The following is a 17,271-nucleotide window of genomic DNA, read 5'->3' as shown; positions in this document are numbered from 1 at the left end:
AATTTTGATCATGTGATCATGAGGATGCTGCAACAAGTCATAAGTGTGAAAAATGGTCATATGTCATGTTTTTCAATGCTGTTAGAAGTTCGAACAGTCACTAAATGAATGGTTGTAAGCCGAGGACTAGATGTATGTGTAGGAACAATGTCAAATAATGTAGTAATAAAAATAATAAAAATAAAAATGCTAATGGATCCTTTATTTATGGAGATAGAGTTCTAGGATGGCTAACATTACATTCCTTAAGGTAGCACATCAAAACTTGATAATTCCCATTCTGATAAATTTGTCAGCTGTTCATCTATATATATATATATATTGGCTGTCTGTGTGTCTTGCAAGTTTTAAGAATGTGTATTTGAAAAGTCAGGCATAAAACATGAATCTGAGGCCCCGTCAAGAATGATACATGGCAATTCTTCAGTGCTAAGTTCTTTATTGTTTCATACCTATAGATAAAATATTGCAAGACTTAAAACTCGATTATCTGCATCTAGAATATAATGTGTAAACTATTAGGGAGGGGCTGTCTCTACCTTCTTTCTCTCACACGTAATTTCTGCGCTGAGTTGCCTATTCTCTAGAATGCACCCTCTTCTTCCTGGGGATTCACTTTCTCACTACATCCCATTACAGAATCTTTTGACAAATTTGCTAATTCAACAAGAATAATAATGTTGAGTTCTTTATTAAGTGGTTTTGCTAAAGCCAGGCTACTTTATATAACAAGTAGTCCACCATTCCATATAGTTACTTCTGGAGTACAGAATTTCCGATCTTCCAATGGCTTTCACATCCTGCTATCAGATTACATTTGCTAAAAAAACTTGTAGACTTATATAGTGTTGTAGACCCTTCATTTCCTTATCATGGGACACAACCCAGTCTCTTTATTTTCAAAGCACAGATTAAAAATCCTTTTCTTTTCAGTGCTTAGTATCTGATTCATTACTCAAAAATTAAATACGATTTAATCTATGTATGGATTTTCAAAATGTTTATGTTTTCTTCAAATACTATGCTTTGTTTTTTTGAAGCACATGGAAAAACAAATTCTTAAGATATATACATATACTGTATATCTATATCCATATCTATCTATATTTACATCTCTCTATATATAACTATATCTATATCTTAAAAAAACTCAAGATTGATTTAAAATTATATCATGAATGTCTTGCCTAACTACTAGAACTTTGTATCTGATGAAGAAATCTTATTTTGTTTCTTGTAGAATTTTTTTCAAATAATGCATTAAAAAGGAAAAATAATATACAAATGAATAAGGGGATTTATAATGAAAACTAAGTACTAGTTTTCTCCCCCCCCCATTCCCATTCTTTCATTTTTTTTCACTATTTAAAGCTCTCTAAGTTGTTTATATGTTAAAACAATGTACATTATGTATTATAATAGAATGAAGACTAAAACAATATAAGGTATATGTAGTAATCTTAACAATATTTTCATAGACAGTTCTGGGCATGGTTTTCAGGTACTAAAGATTAAAGTATATTAAAATACTGAAAATCAGTAGAGCCAGTATTTCATATTGAGGAAAGAACATATACAGTTAAATCCAATTTCCATGTGCTTAAACTTCATTTAGCTCATATTGTTGAAAAATAATATTCTTGCATTTACATTAATTAACAATATATATTAGTATCTGGCCACATGCGATATGTTATGACTTATGATATTTTAATTGACTATAATGAACATTGATGTGATGGTTCATATAATAACATGCCAAAAAAGTAATATGTTGCACCTGACCTACTATAGTTGTTTAATTAAAAATATAATTTAAAGGTTTTCTGAAAAAAACTAATGTATAAAAAACATTAAAAACCCTGAATGCAATGAAAATAGAAGCAAGCTGTATGTACTGTCCCAAAATTAATTACAGAAAATTGCCATATAAAATTCTTAAGATGGCAGAATAGAGTGCAAGTCCAAGAGTAATTATAAGGGCAGGAAATTTATTTATCTATAATTTTGATGTATATTTACATTATTAATATTCATAGTACAGTGTTTAAGCACCCTATTTGGATTAGGGAAGCTATGTTCTTGCAAATGGCTTGAGGCGGGATTGCCTTTTTTCCTGTGATGCTCTAAAGAATAGAACTCTATTACTGCTGTTGATAACAAAAAGATCATAGGACTCCTTAGATCACACAAGAATACCTTATTAATAAAGGCAAGGTGAGGAACAGGACTGTTGTAGCCCAGTAGTTCTCAACCTTTTCTTCACCACATAAATACTGATTGTCCCCCAAGACTTAACTCAAGATTTACATCATAACATTTCTTCAAGCCTTCACAGATGCCTTGTGATGACATCGTAGTCCCCCCAGGGTTCCACAGACCATAGGTTGAGAACCACTGTTGTAGTCAATTCCTTTAATTTTACAATTACCTTAGGCCCATGTCCTAATTGGAATTGTGTACATTATCGATTATTTATATGTACCTATTTTTGATGAGTCAACAACAACCTTACTGTCCATGAGGGTAGTTTTTAATCTGTTTTGTACGTTTTATCAGTTCTGCCAATGCAAACAAAACTTCTTACTTTTAGTGGGTAGCGTAATGGGATTCTGCTCCTTCCCCAGGGTTGCGTGTCTTGCATATTTATCTGAATTGGTTGTTCTCAATATGTCTAAAGTATTTCTATAATAAATCAAAATTGTGGAGCAGGATGGTTGAAGATTGGTTGATATTTGGATTCAAGAGCAAACTTGAATTAACATATATCTCAGGGATTATTGTTTTTACCTGCAACATTTTCTCCCTTTTGTTCCCTGAATAAAAGATTATATGCAGCTTGCTGAATGTTCTACCATTCACATCCATTCACAATTGTCATGGATTGAGCATCTATTCACACAATTGGAAATGAGAAAATAATTTATATTGAGCACATGGGAATGAAACAGTATCTATATGCATATTTTTAAATCTCGTACAATATAGGAAGCTTCCACATTAACTAAATACACTCCACTGCACAACATTTTCCCCGGTATCACCATTTCTTAATAAGCACGATAGCATGATAACTTAATAATAAGTTAATTAAACAACATTTAAACACACTTTAATGAGAGTAATGTTATCTCTGCACACCTTTGGTGAATGTGGGGATTGTATGAAAAGGTTTGTTGTGGGTTTCAGTAGTTAGTTTATATTTCTAGATAGCTAGAATTATTGAGAAAATGTTTCTAGATAATTTTCATGAAAATCCATAGAATGTGGTTTTACCACTTCAGACCTTTACAGGTTAGTTGAATCTGGTCAAGAACATTTTTATCAATTAAAATGTATTTATGATCCAAGACCAAACATGCCAAAATTAGCATTTTTGCAAATGATATCCTTAATTGAATATTTTATTATTATTTATTTAAGATATAATAATGACTTGATGATAAAAAATCTAGGCGTTTGGTCTTTCACAATAGCTTACAATGTTAACTGCTAAAATAATGAAATATGATTGTTAAATCCAATTGTATTCACTAGTGGTGTTTAACAAAACAATGTTTGTAAAAATTGGATGTTGTGGATGAAAACAATCTAACATTTATCACTCACATATTGATTTGTAATCCTTTCGTAACATATATTATACTGTAAATTAATAGAAGTAAGATTTATTTATATCAAACAAAATATAATAAGTTGCAAATTTCCTCTGAAGATTTTGAATCTCAGTACATCAAGAAAATGTCTTTCCCTAAAGGCAAATATACATATGAAGATTAGTGCAAGTAGTTGTTATAAGTACATTTATTGATAGATGCGAACTGTTCAGTAATATTAATCTCTCTCATAACTGTATCTCTTCTTTCTTCAAATCTAGGCTTGGATGTCTTTTGAAGTTTTATAAAATAATGAACGAATACACACTATTTTTATATTGTAATGAGCTAATTAATTTTGGGCTGACTTTTAATTGTCACATTTAAGCAGCTTGGGATTTATCTGCAACCATATTAATTATTCATTCTTTCTGTTTGAGCAAATCACTCATCATATTTTTCCCACTCATTTTTGTATTCTAATCACATCCATTTAAAAATCATTTACTTTTGATCCCAATTTTTCCATTTTACTATACCTACTTCTTAAATTATCTTTTCTGCTTCATGTAACTTATTTTGACATGCTCGACTTTTACATAACAGTGGGTGGAAACATACTCCTATTCCTCACTATTTTAAACACAACTACCTACCGTATGCCTTCGATATATTAATTTTCTAATTAGAAATATTTTGCTAATGATTGAAGAACTTCTTCCATACCCTCATTTGTTCTTTTTCCTTATACTATTTGGTTGCAATTAGAAAATTTTATGATCTTTTATTGCTTTTTTAGACTAGACTCATTATTTTTTTGTAATCATTCTATTTTGTTGCAATTCATTTCTTTGTTTTTCTTCCATATCAATTTCCCCCCCAATATCCATGGTTGGTACTACCAAATAAATGGTCTGTCCTATGTTTAGAATTTGTCATAGCTCATAAATCCTTCATTAATCCTTTCAGCCTTTTATCATCAATGCTGTTCAATTCATTCCTTTTCCGTGGACATGCCTGGAAAGACTATTATTCAATTATATATTTGTAACTGACTCCCTCCCCCCCGGCCCCTACCAAAGCAGCCATTCAACAATCATAAGATTGATTCAGTTTCACATGTTCTGATATCTGTTTCTGTCTCATCTTGTTCTCAGCCACTCATGTTGACTAGTACAATACAGTTTTCTTCTGGATCACATTAAGTTAGAATGCAGCCAAACTGTCTTCATTCTACCATTTTTCTCTATTCCTGGAGTATAACATACAACTTTAACCAAGCAATGGATTCCCTGTTTCATATAACCCAGAACAACATAAATGGTATGATATCTGCATAGCCCAATGGTGAGATAGGTGGCAAATAAATTTAATAATAACAATCATAAATATATTGTATTCCTTTCATTCATAATTCAACTTATATACATGCATACAATAGATATTCATTGATACCATATAAGAAGAATAAATTATCTTCATTTAGATTTATACCTTCTTTCCTCCCTTAGTTTCACAATCACACAATTTATCTCTTTTCTATCCCTCTCCTGAATTCATTCATTCATTCAAGTTCTAATCTACTTACTTACCTGATAGTCAAAGTTAAAACTTTTCTTTTTATTTATTTATTTATTTATTTATTTATTTATTTATTTATTTATTTATTTATTTATTTATTTATTTATTTATTTATACATACACACATACATACATACATACATACATACATACATACATACATACATACATACATACATTTTCTATAGCCACCCAAGTCAACCAACTGACTCTGGGCTGCTTACCGTTTTAACTATAGAATGATTGAAACATTTTAAAACAATAAAACAATGTCATTGTCACTATTATATCTTTGGACAATTAAGGCTTTCACATAACAATTTTAGGAAGATAGAAAAGGTGATTGCTCCATTACCAACCTTAATCACATCTATGTTACAGAGAACATTCCTACTATTAAGGACAGTGCCAATCAGTGCCTGTCACAAGAATAACCAAAGACCATTTTTATGCAGGCTAGGATTTTTAATTTAAGAGATTCTCTTGCAAGCCAATATACTGTTGACTTCATCCCATCAGCTAGCAGATCATATAGCATACTGATACACTCAAGATAATTCAACTAGGACAGTCAGCAGAAACAAGCAGACCTCATCCATGAGCATCAACCAGCAGTCAGAAGATAAAAACTTCTCACAACACATGGACAGATGCAACCACAGTTTCAACTGGAAAGCACCTTAAACTAGGGGCGTCAAACTGGTGGCCGCGGGCCGGATGCATCACATGCAAGCCACACACACACCCCAGCTCAGCGAAGGGAAAAATGTTGTGAAATGTCACGTGATGACAATATGACACCCTGACTTTGACACCTGTGCCTTAGACCAAGCGAAATTTATAAACACTACAAAATTCTGGAAGTTTAGCACTCAGACAGATCAGCTATCAGTACACACATAACTGAAAAAGGATTAAAAAAGCTAAAAAAATACCAAAAATATTAGAATGTATCCCCTTCCGAAGCCAACACTCAAGCAGGATTAACACCAGACAAACAATTAAGCCAAAAAGAACCCTAATCAAGGAACTACCAAGGAGAAAACCACAGCCCCATTAACCCTAACAGGGCAAGGTACTGTATACGAACAAGGAGCAAATTCCACATTCAATAGTACTGATGATGTTATTTAGCTGGATAATGCAAAGAATTAAGCTTAGAAAGCACCAAGGAGCTGAAAGTTTAGCTAAACATGTTAATTTAACATGTTTAATTATAGTTTAATTTAACTATATGATTTAGAAAATGCTAATTCTAATAGATGTTCTAAAAAAGAGTATATGTACTGCTTCTACATTTGCTGTACTAATGAAGGAAAATATATATTTCTGTATCTCTAGATATCTTTGTGCTTTCTGGTTATTTTTCAAAGATATTATATAAATTTACATATTTTGTCAACTTTATTTCAAAGCATGAAGTGAAACCCCGTGGAGTTATTATTCTTGGAATATCCTTCTTACCTTAAAAAACTGTCGGTTTTTGCTCTTTCAATCAATTAGCTATCTTGTATGTATTGCCTTGAATTGATATATTTCTTTGCCTATCAAAGAAAGCACTAAAGAGAAAGTTCCAGTATACTCACCTATGACTTCTATAACAGACAATGATTGGATGAAGGTAGTTCACTTTTTTATGACTCAGTTTAATTTAAGTCACTTTCAATTATTTCTGAAAGTGTAAGAGTTTTATGTGTTGTTCCCTTTAAGAATGTTTCAACTTTTGATCTAAATGTCAATATGAAAACAGGAATCATCAATTTTGATCTTTATGCAAAAAAATTCAGCAACATTTACACTGAGGAATTGACATGTGCCTCTAGCAACCAGCTGCTTAAGCTTTGTGCATCTTGCTATTTAGAAAGTCAATTTATTTTTGTAGAACTTATGCACTTATATAAATGAATTTGAGACTGTGGCAAAATGAGACACACTAATCAATTCAAACTCAGCAGTTGGCAGCTATTAATTGCCATTTACACACATTTAAATGCAAGACTTGTGATTGCTTTGATTCATAAAATGTTGAAGATGCTTTTTAATGTGAAAAGAAATCCTGCATTCATTTGGAATTAATGAATGATATTCATTACTTTTTAAAAACATGAAGTCAAATTTCTGAAGTATTCAGCAGACCAAGCAGGTCTGCTTATAAATATGAGATAGTAGCTGTGTAGTATGTAATTTGTAATGGATTTATTGACTGCAGAAATGGGATGATTATTGAAACAGCTTCTATTAATGAGATATTAATGGATTGTTTTCTAGAAGGGCATTTTTAAAAAGCATGTAGCTGCTTAATATATTTGCACTGAGAACTAAGTAATATAGTACCTTTCCTACTTATTTTACTATTGGCCCAGAAGTTGAGGAAATGAAGGATGATCTAAGTAAAAAATACATATTAGAATGCAATGTTTTTATTAGCACAAAAGACAATAACAATGCAATGATAATGATTTGCATGATAATGTCTCTGTAAGGGTGAAATTCATAATATATATTATTAGCCTAGAAATTTGTAGAAACGGTTTATCAGAACTAAAGGTGGATTTGTATATGTAAAGGGGAGTCAATTTGGTGTAGCAGTTAAAGCACCAGGCTAGAAACTAAGAGATTAGGAGTTGTTGTCCCACTTTAGGCATGAAAGCCATCTAATTGACTTTGGGTCAGACACTCACTTAGTTCAACCCCCCTTACAGGGTTGTTATTGTGGAAAAAATAAGAGGAGTAAGGAGTATTAGGTATATTTGTTGCCTTGAGTTATTTATAAAAAAACAATAAAAGTGGGATATATAAAAATAAATAAATAAAGCTCAATCAATATTTTTGCATATATAAATTACAGTTAAATGAGATGACCAAAAATCTGAATCTTCTTTATGCTTGTCATCCAACTTTTCCCTCTCCAGCCCATAATTCATAAATATAAAATGCTGTTATTACTGTTATTATTATTCATTAAACATGAAACTCAGTCAACTGAACATTCAAAAATGTATCATAAATACCATTGACTGGTGTTAATGGTTGATACGGGTTGCTGCCAGTATCCTAGGTATCAACCAAAGTACCTTCTTAAAATATATGATATTCCGAGTAGTGCAGTTTTTTGCAGTTCCGCTGGTGTTATTGCAGGAAGCTGCAATTTGTTGATGTATAAAATCAACAAATATAAAATTCTTGGACATGGTACCAAGTGCCCCGATGACAATGGGTATCATTGTTACATGTTTCATCCATAATCGGGTAGTTTTGATGGCCAGGTCATGATATTTTGTGATTTTTTCCAGTTCTTTTTCTTCGACCCTGGCATCTCCTGGTACTGCGATGTCAATATATTGTACGTTTCGTCCCTCTACAACTGTGATATCTGGCATGTTGTGTTCCAAAGGATGATGGTGATGATGATGATGACGATGATGATGATGATGTTGATTATTATTATTATTCTATTACATTACTGTAATTACTATTATTTATTAAATTTTTATGACACTCATAAGGTGATTTTATATATAAATTGACATTTATTTAGTTGTCCATGTTTATTTTTATATTTTCTTTTGCTTCATTTTAATTAAATATGTTTGTAAGGAAGAGACTAGAAGGAAAAGATATAAAGAAGGGCTATGGCTATTGTTTTTCATACGCAATCAAGTGTATTGTCCACTGAAGTCTAACTGTACCAATAGCAATTACTTTGCATTGTGTTATCCATGAGACTCATATGGCTTTCAGGGATGCTGTCCTGCAGATACTCAAATGTGACATCTTATTTGTAAGGTCGGGGTCCAGTGAACATATAGAATTATTTCTTTTGTGCCAGTTTCCTTGCTGTGCAGTAGCATTCCTGCCTGAGTGCTTGATTCAGTTGTTTGCTGATGGAGTTTCTTGGGCCAATGCTCTTGGTTTTTTGTGTCCAGAGTTGCTGAGGAGTTCATGGCCACCATTGCTATCATGGACCTCTCCCAAATCATTGAAGGTTCAACACACAGTGGGGAGTTTTGTCTTGTGTGGTAGTGGTGATATAATTTGGAGTTGAGATATGTTTCTGTTTATTTCTTGTTGTGAACAGTGTACTTGATTATTGCTTTGGAAGTGTCTCTACTTGTTCCACCTGCTGGGAGATGGGACATATTCCTTTTCTCTGCCTCAGCTTCCTGATGAACTCTCAGCAACCTAGAAGCCACTCATCCTGGTCTCTTTCTGCCTGTTCCTGGAGATTTGGAGTAGATAGCATGGTGCTGAATTGATGTCCTCTTTTGTCCAAGGCTAGTTTCAGTCAATATTTATGGGGGTGGGAGGAGAGATTTTCCCTTTATGTCCTTGCATTGCGGGGGCACCTCTAGTTTTGGGGTTCTCCTCTTTATGTAACACCTATATGAGATTACTTAGTGAGATCATCCATAGGGAAAGGCTAGATATCATCAGTATGTTAACAGTACTCAACTGTGCATCTCAGACGTGGGTCTTCCAAATGATGTTGTCAAGGTTTTTCTCAGTGTCTGGATGGTAGAGGACCAGATGAGGGCAAACGGGTTCAGACTCAATGAGTGGCTGTAGACTGTGGGACCCTAGGTGTGGGGATTTTCCATCTTTCTTCCTAAAGAGGCTGCATTGCAATTTGTGGGTTATCTGACTCACAACTCCTATCATAAGAGCAGATTATAACCATAGCTCAGAGCTCCATCTTGTGCATCAGTTTAATGTCTTCCTGAATTGCTAGGCCTTGTTTATGGTCACTCATACCTTAATCATTTTATGTGCAGATTATTGCACTGCATTCTTCATGGGGCTGTCCTTGGAGGCTTCAGACAGTTATTTAAGATAGGGTTATCAATCTTGTGTTCTTTTATAAATGCAATTCAGAAGTCTGTTTTATAGGGGAATCTCTCTCCCGGGAGATCTGTATTCCTATGAGAAAAAACATGCACCAAGCAATTATTAAGGCAAATAAATGATAAAAATTAAAGCAAGTCCTGCCCTGCTAGATAGTAAGGAAGGTGATTGTTGGTTAGTTTTCCTACCAGTTATCATCATTTCACCCTAGCATGAATGACAGAATCTTGTGCTCACATTGGAGTACAATAAACTATGATATTCAGAATTAGGCATGGAAAGTGTGACCACTTAATAGTTTTTGTGTATTGCCATTGACTAGTCTGAATTATATACAGTTTAGTTTCTATTAAAGAAAGCTTAAAAATGGGACTTCCTTAGAAATGCTGACAAGACTCTTAATGTCATTATTTGAAAAACATAATGATTGAGTATGATCGCTATAATAGATGAAGCATTTTAGTCATTTGCCATTGAAAGTCATTTAATAATTCCATGCTGAGTCCCTTTCAACAAATTTAATGAAAACCAGCATGATATTCTGACAGCTTCTATTGGATTTTTCTGCCATTTTTGTATGCTCTGTGGCATGAGTGATTAATATAGCCTCTATTAAACTAGCATGAAAGGCTCTCCATCTTTCTTGTATCTCCCAAACTGACAAACCTTTTAGACACTTTGTCCTCCAATTCCAAAAGGTGTATTCTTTTAATTTTTTTCTCAATTGCCTGGGAAATGACATTGGTAAACAAGAATTTTTGAACTCTCTTCCTTACCTCTTCTAATAGCAGTGCAATTTTTTCGGAGACTGTCTGAGCAAGGAGTATTGAGCTGATTTTCAACTTACTGTGAAATTGTATTAATCAGGGGAGACCATTCTGAAATCCCCCTGATGAGCATGAGAATAGCATAGTTGTACATCATGTCATAATTTTATTGATCTTCTTGGATATGTTTAGGTGGCATTTTAAGCTGGACTACTCCCACAATGAAATAGTTTTTATTGTTGTTTGCTTTTGCTTCCCCAGTGCTGTTTATTATTATAATTAATATCAAACAAGTTATGTTGCTTAATAAATCAACAAATATATATTGACTTGGACAGAATGAAAGATTATCACATGTGTTTTTATTCTTGATGTTACTTTTTGTGCCTCTCAGATGCCAGGACACAACACTAAATCCTAGCCCTCAAGGTATTTGCTCTTATTCAGCAATTGGTCTAACTTGTCAGAAGGCTCTTAGACACGACTTAACTAGATTAGAATCTTTATTGAAGACAAGAATGAAACCAAAGGATTTGACTTCTACAGTGTTTAGATATGTTTTGACTTAATGGATACTGGATGGTTCTCTTGATTTCTTGGGAGGCAGCTGATCTATATGTAAGTAATGGCTCTCTGGAGTCCAGGGATCACTGGTTATTGCTTCCTCAGACTCAGTCTTTACATCAACTCTGAGAAACCATTTGAGAGAACAGTGGGCCCATTGAGTGATATGCCAATGCAGCAGAACAACTATAATATAATGGGAGATTGGATGCCATTGGTGCAGATATCGAAGCGACTGGGTCTGTGTGTATAGGATACCTTGAATCTCTAAGCATTTAGAAATGAACTGATGGTTTCCTTCTCCAATTTCCCACCAAAATTATTTCAACTTATCTTGAAATTCTGCAACATAGTTTACCTCAGGTGGAATTTTGTGAAATCATTAGATGTATGTTTTTATTTTTTTTAAAAAAACCCTTTAGTTTGCTTTAAATCCCTACTGGGGTTGCAGATGCAGTTTTCTGCCTTACAACTCTAAACTTGTAATATTCGTTATTAGTGCTTCAGTCAGTATTATGATAGAAAGTAAACTAAAAAGTAGTAAGAAACTCTGGTTTTTGTAATCTTTGCAAGAGAGAGGACCAATGTAAAGTAGTGATAGGGGTATTGAACTAAGACAATGGAGTCCAGGTTCAAGGCCAGATTTGATTACAGCAAATCTCACTCTATCATTTTGAAGATTCAAATGAACTTAATTCAGAAGATATTTGTTGTAGGATTAATATTGAGGAAGATTCTCATTTATACTACTCTCAGAGAGAACCATGGATATAAAAATATCAATGTTGCAGGATTCCAGAGATCATTGGTGACCAACCTATGGATTACATATAGTCCTTAGGTTTTTCTTGTAGCCAAAAACAGCTTGTGGGAAGGCTTGCCCACTTTTCCACAGCATTTAGAGGATTGGCCTGATTGAGCTGTGAGGAATAAATTGCTAATAGCCGTGAGGAACCAGTGATCCTTATATATTGTTATAAAAGACAAAGCCACTAGTACTGTAAACCAAATTTTCAGGAGAGCAATCTATGAGAAGAAAGCTCCTCTCCCCTTTAAGTGACTGTTTAGATGATGTGTGGCCTGTTGCCTCATTTGCACCTTCAGTTTTGGCCTTCCTATGTGCATTTGCAGACCCATCCATTGTGTGTCATTGCTTCTATCTCCTCAGGCCTCCTCAAAATCTCGCCATGTTAAACTCAGCCCTTGTGTATTAAAATGCAGGAGAGTTGCTCAGATAAATATTGATGGTGGCTATATCAGCCTTTATTTCTAGTTCATCAAGTATTTTCCTTTCCCCCCTGTGGTAGACAGAACTATATTGTACACCTTAGACTATTACATTCAATAGGACTGTCCTTTGGGTGAAATAAATGCTAACTTGTCCATTAATAAGCAATTGTTCCCATAGTTGCTTATAATGATGGATGGGTTGCACCGACCTCTGACTACTGATTTAAGGAGCATTGACTGGCATCAGGGGAAATCCCTAGTTGTTCCAGATTTCAGGCAACATAAATCAAAACAGTCAGATGTCATTAAATGCTCTCAATACCAAGAAGTTTAGCTGTAGGCAACAATGAATGGTTCTACAGAGGCCACTATTATATATCCCAAGGAGTTGTCATCTGACAGCTTTTACTGTTTGTGCCTTGCTTTTTGATAAATTGTTGGCTCTTGATAAAAACTAATTTTCAGATATTTCATGAGAGGGTTCTTTTCCTGCAGCTGCTCCCACCAAGCTCAGTCATGCAAGCTTAGAAATAGAACATTGCTATTCAAATGCAAGGCTGTCTGTCTGTATGATAGTGTCTTTGGGCTCTGTTATAGTTATGAAGGGAAAATTTGCAGTGACAGTTCTCTGTGCTTTTAGACAATGCTGTGTGGAAGTTGAAAACAGCGTTTCGTGCCAGAAAGGGGTGTGCGTGATGTTTGGCAGCGGAGGAGGGAGACATTTCTATTACGGAGAACAGAGAAGTGTGAGGAGGGTGGGGGTCTGCTTTTTTTGACAGCAAGCATCAATATGGGTTGGGAATCTCGCTGCACTGTAGTCTTACCTGGCTTGGAATATAAATTTGTCCAATTTGTAAGGCTTGAATTATATTTATGAATAGATCATTCTTTCTCACAGCAATTTTTCTCTTCTGAGAATATAAGAAAAGAGAAACAGAGATTATTCATGAAAAGCTAAGCTTTTAAAAGTTCTTCTATCGTTATTTTTTATTTATCCTGTAGTCTTTATTCTTACAGAATTGAGGATATTAGGATCAGTGTCAGCCACATCATTTTATGGCAGTATATATTCATACATCCATTGATTTTGTTCTGACAATAGTTTAAAAATGTATCCCAGAAATCTTCATGTTTTGTTGTGCAGAACTTTTGGGCAGATGTTTGATAGGCATTTTTTTACCCATCTTTCAGAAGTATCCCTAATTTATATAAGCAAACAAGTACTAATGCACATGGTTTAAATGCAACATTTTTTTAGTTGTGTAGGAGCACAGTCCCAAATATGTGTACTTATCCCTGTTGTGAATGGGGCTACAGTTTCCCAAACTGAGCAGGTGTGTTTTTTGGAGGTTCTTCTGAATAGCATTCCCTCTTAGATCCCTGACTGAGATATTAACCAGGAACCATTTTTGTGTCCACTGTGGTTGACACAGTGACTGCATTTCTTTTTGGGGGAAATGTCCTTAAAACTGTAGTTTTGCACTGGTGACTTCTAGGGTTACTTTTTAAAAAAAGTTCCAGTATTACATTAACTAATTTGGAAATCACAATCATCAGCAGTCAGATTGCTCTGAAACTGTTTCTTAACCTCAACCACTTTTAAGATGTGTGGCTTCCCACTCCCAGATTTCCCCAGCCAGCATCTTAAAGTGGCTGAGGTTAAGAGGCACAATTCTAGAAGAACGCAGCATCCCTATTCTGCCTGTGCTAAAAGGATTGAAGTGGCTGCCAATTTGCTTTGGAGTGAATTATGGGTGTGCAGTAATGTGATTTTAAGGGAAAAAAAGGTAATTCAGAACATTGAAAATAGGCTTTTTTTGGCAATTTAGTAAGCAGTCTTGCTTTTTCTTAGAAACCCGCAGCTGCAAATTCACCTGTCTTTCACATGTACACAAGTTCAAGTGACCTCCAATAGATTAAGGCAAAAAAGTGGTCTGGATTTATAAGAAGTCATTCTGGAAAGGAGCGACTTAGTTGGTTTCTTCCATTCCAGGTGGAGAAGAAAAGGAAAAGAATTGTGATTTCAATAATGATTTAAAAATTCAAGACCTTCCAACATGTAGGTTCAGTTTGTGTAGCAAAGAATTTAGTATTCATATTCAGTATAATCTTTTTCTTTGCCATGATAGTAACAGAAATCACATGCCTAACTGTGCAAATGTTTGGTTTTTCATTGTTCCATTCTTTGCTAATTACCCCTGCTAATTGTCACATGCTTAAACCATGCTGAATATAAATGGAATTAGAATATGTGAACCCATCATCATATTTCTCATGTTTATCTACCTCCACCTCCACTTCCATTCCCTGGAAGTTTCTTTCACCCATCAGAAATCACATTAACATTCCTTATACGCATTTGTTCATATTTTAGAAATGCACTGTACAGCTAGTCCTCATTAAGCAACCACAATTAGGACTGTCAACTTGGTCACTAAGCACTGCAGTCGCTAAGCAGAAAGTCACATGACCGCAGTGGGCTTATGGCCTTTGCCTTTGGTTTTTAAGTGATGCTAAGTGAAAAATCATGTAACTACAATATAATTTGTCTTCAACTTTGTGGGCAATCATGAGTGTGGACCATTGTTGTAAATGTGATGATTACTTGCAAAGTTATTCTTTTAATACTGTTGTAATTTCAAATGTAACTTCAAAAAGCAATAAGTAAACGAAGTACTATACGAAGTACGAAGTCTGTTTTTCTATATTCACAGTGGTATAATATTGGAAAATATTAATTACTGTAATAATTCCCTTGCTATTTTATGTTGTATAGTCCATTGCACTTATTCTGTTGCACGCATAAACCAAACTTTTCTGGCAGTGTGAAATCCCATCAAATGTTAACTGTTTAGATAATCCCAACATTTCATTCACAGTATTATTTTGTTATTCCAAAAGGAGATATTTACAAAGATTAAGTATCTGGGTAGGCAGAATATGCATGCTTTGTTTATACAGTTGAAACTTTAAAAAAAAGTAAGTTGATTGGGATTTTAGTACCTTAAAATAATAAAGGAAGATATTAATTTGACAAAAAGGTGCAATCATTTAATATTGTTATTTTCTCTGGAAGGGATGGCCAAGCTAGAATAGTATGTCTGCTCTAATTACATTCTGAGAATTATCTTCATGGATTTATTTTCTTTACTAGAAGAGACATTGTTAGGAAAATCAGAACAATATTTAATTTCTTTCCTAGTGAAGAGTCATTGCCCTTAAACATTTAGACAATAATTAAATCTCCCTCGAATATCAGTATCTCACAGAATGTCATAAATTACTTTCCTAAATCTCATAAATTGGTAGTATCATCTTAAGCCTTATCTTGATTGGGAAACAAAGTTGGTGTAAGCAGATCTTGTGCCTGATTTTTCTGCAAAACCTGTGAAGTGGCATTTATAGTAGCCCCACAGGCAGAAAAAAAAATTAATATCCTGGATATAGAGAAATACTTAATGAATACACCTGTAGATTTCTGGTCGCAATGCTAGAAAGCTTCAGTAAAGGAAACACCACCTTGTTGCCAATCCATCTAAAGTCTGTTTTCCAATTCTGTTCTACTAAACTTACTTAGAAGATTTACGAGGATAGAGGGGTATTTTGAGAACTACTTAGTACAGGCTTATTTTTTTCGGAAAACTGGTATTCACCACCTTTATGGAATTCCTTTATGGAACAGAGGAGAAAGTTAACATAACAAAATGTACTTAAGAACTAGCCCCTGATTACAGGAAGATGGCATGACTTTCATATGTATAGCAAATAATGAAGATTATGCTTTAATTTATACTGGTATTTTCAAGTAAGTTTATTTATTTGGAAAGAAAAAATACAGCTATTAAGAACCTCATATATTGCTGTATTGAAAAGATCAGAATTCCAGCTAAGAATGATTCGTTTCTTTCCTTTGCTTATTTATTTGCTTGTTTTTGATGAGCCTGGGTAAGCACTGAAAACCAACCAAATAAAGTGATAGCTAATATCCATCCAGTCCAGTTGTTGACTGAAATGGCAGAGAACTTCATTTTTTCTAATAAAACAGGGATGCCTATCCAGGGATCATAAAATAAGCTATGTTAGCCCACTTATCAAAGCAATTTCTTTCTTACATGTTTTCCCCTTGTTTTGGGGTTATTCAGTTTAACTATTTTGCACATTTCTGCAACAGATAAACTTTCAAAATAAATGTCTTCATGCCTTAGCACTTTTTTCTTTTGAAAAACCAAATAGATTGCAGCTGTTTGTTACATGTTAAGTCTGAAAAGCATCCTCATTTCGTATTCTATAGTGCATTGGATTTTGTTCTAAACTGCAATACTTTTTCATTCATATGTTTCATTTTGAAGAAATACAAACATTCTAGAATTTAGTGATATGCAACCTTGACCGTTAAACATAGAAACATGTTAAAAGTTTGAAAGTTTTGCAAATTCAAACACTATCTCCATAGCTTTCACTGTTAGAGTTACATTGATATGTTAAGACATAGCTTCTCAGGAATGCTTAATAATGTGATGCTTTATAAAGTACTTCAAACTTCTTCCTTCCTTCCTTCCTTCCTTCCTTCCTTCCTTCCTTCCTTCCTTCCTTCCTTCCTTCCTTCCTTCCTTCTTTCTTTCTTTCTTTCTTTCTTTCTTTCTTTCTTTCTTTCTTTCTTTTTCCCTGGGGACAATTAGCCCTTCAGATTT

The 17,271-nt window shown here is 34.0% G+C and overlaps 1 protein-coding gene across 3 annotated transcripts in view; it reads left to right on the top strand.

Annotated features, from left to right (window-relative positions):
- Positions 1 to 17,271, top strand: part of STPG2 (sperm tail PG-rich repeat containing 2) — a 181,563-nt gene that overhangs the window by 53,298 nt on the left and 110,994 nt on the right. The gene's annotated exons all lie outside the window — the stretch shown is intronic.

This window comes from Thamnophis sirtalis, unplaced genomic scaffold, assembly GCF_051295495.1.
Source record: "Thamnophis sirtalis isolate CommonGarterSnake01/CBP01778 unplaced genomic scaffold, rThaSir2_p1.2 scaffold_10, whole genome shotgun sequence".
Taxonomy (NCBI): Eukaryota; Metazoa; Chordata; class Lepidosauria; order Squamata; family Natricidae; genus Thamnophis; species Thamnophis sirtalis.
Note: the sequence above shows the minus strand (reverse complement) of the source record. Positions and strands in the feature narration are given on the sequence as shown.